We start from the raw sequence: 8,101 nt of genomic DNA on the forward strand, positions 1-8,101 counted from the left end.
CTCGGTCGAGTACTTGGGATACTCGGTCGAGTACTTGGGGTACTCGGCCGAGTGTTACTGGACAACAACCTGACTAGAAAACACACGACACCCTACTCGGCCGAGTTCCCCCTATTCGGCTGAGTAAACTAAACTCAGAAAACCGTAGTATTACAGTCTTCCCTCCTTAAAACGAACTTTGTCCCCGAAGTTCATACCATACACAAAACAAAACAAAAGCAACACTAACTACCCTAAGACAACAACAACTACCCAAAGGTACCAACAACACTAACTATGACCAACAAAACACCCTAACTTTAACTCAAAGATATAAACAAAACAACCATCTCGACCTCAAACTAACCCAAAACAAACATGCGACCATCTTCTACCCCCCCTTAAAAGACAATAGTTATGTCCCCGTAACCAAACATACCTGGTCAAAAAGGTGAGGAAAGCGCTCTTTCATAAACTCCTCCTGTAACACCCCAATTATCCGGCCAAGATAATCGAGATATTACTGGCTCGGTTTCCCGCGTTAGTGTTACAAATACCAACCGAAGAACCTTTATTTATAATAGTTTAATGAATTACATAACTTGAATGAATGAAATAAAAGGAATACGACTCATGACTACTACACTCATCAAATCTACTATACTCATCGCGTGTCTCCGAAGCTACACCCATCTCCCGCGTGATATCATAAATATCCTGTACTCGACCTACTCCCCATATGACCAAAGGACATCATATGGATCGACAGAGGCCACCCACCGATAGGTGACAAAATGCAGACAGACAACATGTCAGTTTCAATAATAACAATGAATATTACTCTACATATACAAATATGCAATATGACCTAGACATGGAAGTAATACCGTCCTCCAATCACCACACTGGTACCGAGATACGCCCAGGCGTACCAAATAACCACTAATGCCAAGAACACATCCATGACACTACTCTCACAAGGTACTCCGATCACGTCGGTGGTACCGGGCCCAGAGTGACTCGGGACCCCTGCCAGAGATCGTGTCTCGCCCACACGAGTCCCTCCAGACTCAAGCCATTAATGTGCATATCCTATTTGGAGTGGGAAGCTCCAAAGGGAAACCTAAGCGGAAGACGATCTCCAATCGCCTTTCGTCTCCTCAACAACCACCATATCACCGCCACTCTACCCAATACACAATATGAACAATAAAAGCATGTCGGCACATTAAATATGTACCAATATCGACTCATCAAGTCACATTGACCATCCATGTACCATAATGCATGACAATTACCATAACCATCCCCTTAATGATACCATTAGTGACTAATCATGTTATGATGCAACTAAACTAATCATATGAGATTAATTACTTAATTAACTCTAATCATGCAACAACCATATATTGAAAACCGAGTAGGATTAACCTACCTTTTTGCATCTTCATAAGCTATACCGAATCCAATTGATTTCGTCTCATAAACATCATCTCATCCTAACAAATCGCATAATAAATATCATAAGACACCCTAAACTATAATGCAATAAAAGGCCCCTTAATAATATTCACTAGTTACCCATATTACTAATCCTAATTACTAATTAACTAGTGTAGATTCCCGTGCTACAGCACGGTATTTTTTTGTTTTGTTTTATAAAAAAACATTTTCATTAAATTAATTGCATAAATTAAATGTAACTTTAATGTTATAATGTACTAATATAATCCTAGTAAGAGGTAGAAAATGAAAGTTTATTACGATAAAAAGACACTTTAAGTTAAGTTATTTTTGTCTTATACCATTTTTATTTTACTATAAAAATTAACACTATAATGATGTATCATTGCATTAAACTAATTTATGACATTAAATTACAATTAAGTGATGTAAAAATGTAAAATTTAATTAAAACGCGTATAAACCTTATAACAAAAACCGATAAAAAGAGTATACCACGCACTTAAAAAGACGATTTACGAATAATTAGACTAATATTTCTTTTAATTAAAAAAGTACATAAAATTTGATACGTCCTTTCAAATATACACCATATTAATGAAGGATAATATAAGAAACCGATTTACGTAATTTTAGTGTGTAAGTGATGACAATAATTATGTTAAAGACTACATAAGAAGAAGAAGTTTGCGTAATTTTAGAATGTAACTGATGAAAAATAATGTCTATGGAATAGGAAATGATTGCATAATAAATTCAGTTAATGTATTATACAACCGGTTGTATATACAACTTATTTAGTGTTGTGGAGCTTTGTTACAAAGTTGTCGAGCTCTATTAACAAAATTATCGAGTTATGATACAAAGTTGTTGAGCTTAACAGAATAATTATTAAGCTCAATAACTTCGTAAAATAGCTCAATAACTTATAAAATAACTCAACAACTTTGTGTGAGAGCTCGATAACTTTGACGCGGTTGTACATAGCTATTATACAACTAGTTGTAGGATAGTATTTGTGTAATAAATTATGGATTTTTATGAAAAAGTCATAAATATGAATTTTAATTAAAAGAATAGAGTTTAATTCTTGCGAATGAAAAAGTCAAACTTGGGAGGGGTCAACCCATTAATTTGCCTTTAGTATCCCGAAGGAGATTGCCCCAGTTGTCGGTAGGGGATACTCCTGGTCAACACCAAAAAAAATATATTATTTGAAAAGATAATAATGCAATGAAAAAAAATTATTTGTTACCTTATTTAGCTAGATGCCTTTTGGAGGGAAAACTAAGAGAATTTTTATTCTCTTAGTAGTAGGGGGATTAACTACTAACCCTAACCCTCAAGATTAAGGTTAATTAAAGGATAAGAGGAAGGATATAGTATCACTTAGGCCCTGTTCTTTTGGACTGAAATTGTCTAAACTGAACTGAACTGAACTTAATGGAGCTGAACTGAGATGAACTGAACTGAACTGAACTTAATTGAGCTGAACTGAACTGAATTGATCTGAACTGAACTAAACTGAACTGAAATAATAATAAAAAGATTATATTATTATTATTATTATTATTATTATTATTATTATTATTAAATATTATAATAAAAATAATACGAATAATAATATTAAATATTATTATAATATTATTCATTAATAATAATAATATATTAATATAATCTAATAATAATCTAATAAGATATATAAAAAATAAAATATTAATAAAATAATAAATATAGTAATAATAATAATAATATATTAGTAATATAAATGATAACATTATTAATAATAATATAATATATTAATAATAATAACTAAAAAATAAATAATAATATAATAATAATAATAATAAATATGTGATTAATAATATTAATAATAATGTGTATATTAATAAAATATTAAATATTACATATAATAATACAGGCCGTCAAAAAATGAGGGTTAGAGATAGAAAGAGAAAGTGAGAGAAAATCAGAAAACACAAAAAGTGAGGAAAAATAGGAAACCTAGGGATCTGAAAACACAAAAATAATGACGGTCGCCGCCAGAAATACTAGATCTTCTTCGTCTTCTACGCACAACACACAGAAAAATCTTCAAAAAAATGGTAATAAATTTGATCTCTTGTCTCATTCTAGTCTGGAGGAATTTCCAGCTCTAACCAGGAGTAAGCAAGGACCATCCTCTACTGATATTCGCAAGGAGAAAAGTATTCATGAAGTAGTGGGTGTTCCGGCGCTAAATTTGGAAACTTTAGTTGAGGATGAGCCCCTTTCTGACGATACTATTCCAGCTGTGCCTGTTACTGAAGAAGTGGTTATGGAGGCTCCGCCTGCGGGTCTACTGCAGTTCACTGCTGATGAGGTTAAGGTGGAGATGGATTATTGGAGGAATTCGGTCTATTGTTTCATTTTAGGAGCGAATCGGCCTTGGGAAATTGTTGAAGGCTTTATTAGACGACTCTGGGTTAACCATCAGGTAGATAAGCTATCCTTTCTTCCTAGTGGTGTATTCTTAGTTCGTTTTAAGAGCAAAGCTGCTAGAGATGCTGTTCTAAAATAGGGGCACTTTCTGTTTGACAATAAGCCTCTTATAGTTAAGCCCTGGACTCCTGAAGTTGAGTTAATTAAACATAAGGTTAAATCTGTTCCAGTGTGGGTTTGATTACATAAACTACCTTTGAAATTCTGGGGTAAAGGGATTGTAAAGATTTCAGGATTGATTGGGGAGTTTATTAAGTGTGATTTAGCCACAGAGGACAAAACTCGACTAGGGTTTGCAAGAGTTATGATTGAAATACAGATAGGATCTCCCCTCCCTGATAAGGTCAAGTTTCTTGATGAACAAGGAAACCTGGTTATTATTGATGTTGAATTTGAATGGAAGCCGTTGGTGTGTGCTACCTGTAAGGGTTTAGGCCATGGTACTGCTGATTGCAGGAAGGCTAAGAAGCAAGCACCAGTGGCTCCTGCTAAGGGCAAGACAGGGGTTAAAATTTGGAGGCCTAAACAAGTTGCTAAACCTATTGTTGCAGGGGAAGCTAGTAGCTCAACAGGCTCTGCTGATCCTGTTACTAAGCAGAGAGTTGAGATTCAGCTGGCAACACCTGTTGTTTGGAGCAAGGCTGGTACATACAGTTCTGGACCTGCTCCAATCAGGCCTATTATTAGATTGAGCAGACAAGATTTGGCTGATGGAGGCTATACTGTGCATAGGTTTGGCCAACACATCTTTTTAGAGTCTTTAAATGGTTCTACAACACCCAAGGTAGGAATTGGGATAAGTGGTAGTGTTCCTCACCAAGTGGTGGGGAATGTATAACTTTGGGTTTTGGAACATTAGGGGCCTTAATAATCCTACAAAACAAAGACATGTCAAATGGTTTATGCATATGAATAATGTGGGATTGTTTGGGCTCCTTGAGACAAAGATCAAAGCTTTGTCTCTAAATAGTTTAAATGGTATTCTTGTTGATGGGTGGAGCATTACTACTAATAATAGATGGCATAAGGGTGGTAGGATATGGGTCATTTGGAATCCTGCTGTCTTTCAAGTAGATTTCTTTGATTATTCAGCTCAATGTATCAACATGAGAGTCACTGAAATTAGCACTAATAAGGGGTTTTTCCTATCAATGGTGTATGCTTTTAATGATTTGGCTGAGAGAAGGCCTTTGTGGGAACAATTGGTGAAGTTTGCTGGTAATATCAATGGGCCTTGGGTAGTGTGTGGTGATTTTAATAGTGTTTTATCTCATTCTGAAAGGCTGGGTGGTGATAGTTTGGATGCTGAGATTGATGATTTCCAGCAGTGTTTGGATAGTTGTGCTCTAGTGGATGGACCTGCTATTGGTTCTTACTTCACTTGGAACAATAAGCAGGACCATGCTACCAGAGTGTATAGTAGATTGGACAGGGTGCTTATTAATGCTGAATGGAGTGTGGAGATGAATGACATGTATGCTAATTTCCTTCCTGAGGGTACATTTGATCATACTCCTTGTCTAATCCAGAGTGCCAGGCAGCAAAGGACCCACAGGAAACCTTTCAAGTATTACACAATGTGGGGCAAGTCTCCACTTTTCATTCAAAATCTTGTGAATTGGTGGAAGGATTCTACTGATGGGACCAAGATGTTCAAATTGGTATCCAAATTAAAACATCTGAAGCTTCAATTAAGGAAATTCAACAAGGATCATTTTGATGATATTGAGAATTGCTCTATTAGAGCTCTAAAGAATCTTGAATATATCCAAACCAGGATAGCTGATGATCATAGAGATGTTTACTGGCTAGTTAAAGAAAAGCAAGCACATGAGGAGGTTAAAGAGTTGCAACAAGCATGTGCTCTTTTTCTTAGTCAAAAAGCTAAGATTGCATGGAATAAGGATGGAGATTGTAACACCAAATATTTCCATGGCATCATTAAAACCAGGTTTATGAGGAATCAGATTATTACTATTAAGGATATGCATGGTAGGACTCACTCTGATCCCAAAGGAGTGCAGGAGTCCTTCTTAGACTATTACAAGTATCTTTTGGGTACTGAGGTGAGTACTGATCCTGTAAACCATCAGATAATCAAAAGAGGGAGTGTCTGCAGTGAATTCCATTGGGAGCAGCTTCTATCCCCTGTCACTCCTCAGGAGATTAAGTCTGCAATTTTTTCTATACCTGATCATAAGGCTCCAGGCCCTGATGGGTATACTAGCTCCTTCTTCAAAGATTCCTGGTCAGTTATAGGGGATGAGGTTATTGTAGCTATTATGGATGTCTTTGCCTCTGGGAAAATCCTCAAACAAATTAATGCTACTACCTTAACCTTGATTCCCAAATGCAAAATGCCTACTTCTGTCACTCAATTCAGGCCTATAGCCTGTTGCAATGTTTTATACAAGTGCATTTCCAAGCTTATGTGCAATAGGTTAGCTATGGTACTTCCTGAGTTGATTAGTCTGAATCAGGGAGGTTTCATCAAAGGCAGGAGCATTATAGAAAACATCATGATTTGTCAGGATTTGGTTAAACTTTATAATAGACAAGCCTGCTCTTCAAGATGTATGTTTAAAATGGATTTAATGAAGGCTTATGACTCTGTCAGTTGGAGGTTTCTGGGAGATATTCTTACTGCCTTCAATTTTCCTGAACAGTTCAAAAATCTAGTGATGGAGTGTGTTACAAGTGCTGCTTTCAATCTAGCTATTAATGGAGAAACGTTTGGTTTTTTTCATGGCAAAAGGGGATTAAGACAGGGAGATCCCATTTCCCCTCTATTATTTACCTTATGCATGGAATACTTAAGCAGAATATTGGCTTGTGCTACTGATAAGATGCAGTTCAATTATCACCCTCTTTGCAAGCAAATGAAGCTTACTCATCTGATGTTTGCAGATGATTTGTTGATGTTTTGCAAAGGCAATGCTCACTCCATGGTGCTGTTGTTAAGGGCTTTTTCTGCTTTCTCTAATGCCTCTGGATTGAAGATGAATCCTCAGAAATCTTGTGCATATTTTAATGGGGTGCAGAGTGGCCTGAAGCATGAAATTTTGTCTATATCAGGGTTCTTAGAGGGTGCTTTGCCTTTTAAGTACCTTGGTGTTCCTATTACAGCCGGTAGATTGAAAATCAAAGATTGTGCAAGTTTGATTGATAAAATTGTGAATAGAGTGAGGAGTCTTGGTGCTAAGAAATTATCCTTTGCTGGCAGACTTACTCTGGTAAGCTCTGTATTATCAACAATGCATACGTATTGGGCTTCTATGTTTGTGCTGCCTCAAGGAGTTATTAAAAGAGTGGATGTTATCTGTCGAAATTTTCTTTGGGAAGGTGTTGTTGAATATAGTAAGGCACCTTTGCTTGCTTGGCAGAAGGTCTGTTCTCCCAAGAAGGAGGGAGGATTGGGACTGAAATGGAGTGTAACTTGGAATATTGCTACCGTTGGCAAGCTTGCCTGGTGGGTTGCAACCAGACCTGATAAGTTGTGGGTTCAGTGGGTCCACCATGTGTATATGAAAGCTAGTCCTTGGTCTGATTACACTCCTTCTACTGATGTCAGTTGGCACTGGAAGAAGGTATGTCAGGTGAGGGACATTATTAAGCAAGGTTATCTGAATGATGGGAATGTTGATATCTATACTGTTAAAGGTTGCTACAATTGATTAAGGGATAGTAATGATGAAGTCACTTGGTATAAGTCTGTCTGGTGTACTCTAGCTGCTCCTAAACACGCGTTCATTGCTTGGTTAGCTTCACAACATGCATTGAGGATGAAGGACAGATTGTATGTCTATAATGCGGTAGCTGACAATCTTTGCTGCTTGTGTGCTATGGCTATTGAGAGCCATATTCATGTGTTCCAGGATTGTCCCTACACTTTGCAGGTGATGAAATTGGTTACCACTTCGTTAGGGGCTTCTTTTAGCTCTGGAAATGTGTTTCAACAGATTAAGAGGAGGAGATGGAGTAGCCTGAGAAAGAAAGTCACCAATGCTGCTATAATTGCAGTATGGTACTATGTGTGGATGCAAAGGAATGAAGCCTGGGTTCATCATAGATTGATGTGTCCGTCCATGGTGGCTAGGCAGATTGCTATTTCTCTTCGTAATAGATTTCATACATGTTGTAACAAGCCTATTCTTTCTAAAGATAGGCTTTGGTTAAG

Source organism: Silene latifolia, chromosome 3 (assembly GCF_048544455.1).
Source record: "Silene latifolia isolate original U9 population chromosome 3, ASM4854445v1, whole genome shotgun sequence".
Classification (NCBI taxonomy): domain Eukaryota; kingdom Viridiplantae; phylum Streptophyta; class Magnoliopsida; order Caryophyllales; family Caryophyllaceae; genus Silene; species Silene latifolia.